We start from the raw sequence: 910 nt of genomic DNA on the forward strand, positions 1-910 counted from the left end.
GACTGTCTATCAGAGATGCTGCCTTCTACTGCTGTTTTACACTCTCCCTCAAATGTGGTCATTTTTCCTCTCTAAATTACCCCAAATTCACCCATCCAGAATGTGTTAATCTTTTAGCTAGCAGTTTTAGCTAGATTACCTCAGGTTTTCTGACAAGAAACTCACTTTGGCACCCCCCAAAAGACAGGCTCTGATTTTCCCTCCAAATCATCCCCTAGCCATGTCCTATACGTCACCTAAGATTTTATCCCAAAAATGTTTTTCCTCTTCCCCATACGCTTCTTCAGATTTTCCCTCCAAAATATCCCCTACAGATTAACACAGATTTTGCTCCTCAGAAGTTCTATACCATAGAAATTCCTTTTTGACTTTGATTCATTTCATTGCAGATTAACTGAGATTTCAAATCAAAAATGTTTCTTCTGGCCGTTGAAATTACCTCAGGTTTTATCACAAAATTTTCTCTGCCCCACCTCCCCAAAATACCTCAGACTTTTCCCCAAAAATCATTTTCTTCCCTAGAGATCCCCTGTAATTTTCTTGCCAAAAAAAATCTGCTCTATGACCTCCATAGATTACTGCAGCTTTTGTTCCCACACTACTCAATTTTACACAAGAATGTTCACTCCTTGCCCCACAGGTGAAGCCAGGAAATTCCAGCATTGGTCCCCTCTGCAGTTCTTGCTGCCCCTATGAGTTCCCTCATCTCTACCCCTGGCAAAGAGAAACACCGTGGAGGCCGGCCGTTCATTTCTCTTTTGTCTCACCCGAGGGCGGCTCGAGGGCGCCTCCCGGCCCGCCCATGGAACCCCCGCCCGGCGACGACAGGGGCGGACCCAGCGATCCGCCCTCGGGGCTGAGGGGGCCCGGGGTGCGAGGCCGCCGCTGCGGGCGGACCCACCGGGCGTGA

The sequence above is a fragment of the Geospiza fortis genome, unplaced genomic scaffold (assembly GCF_000277835.1).
Source record: "Geospiza fortis unplaced genomic scaffold, GeoFor_1.0 scaffold66, whole genome shotgun sequence".
Classification (NCBI taxonomy): domain Eukaryota; kingdom Metazoa; phylum Chordata; class Aves; order Passeriformes; family Thraupidae; genus Geospiza; species Geospiza fortis.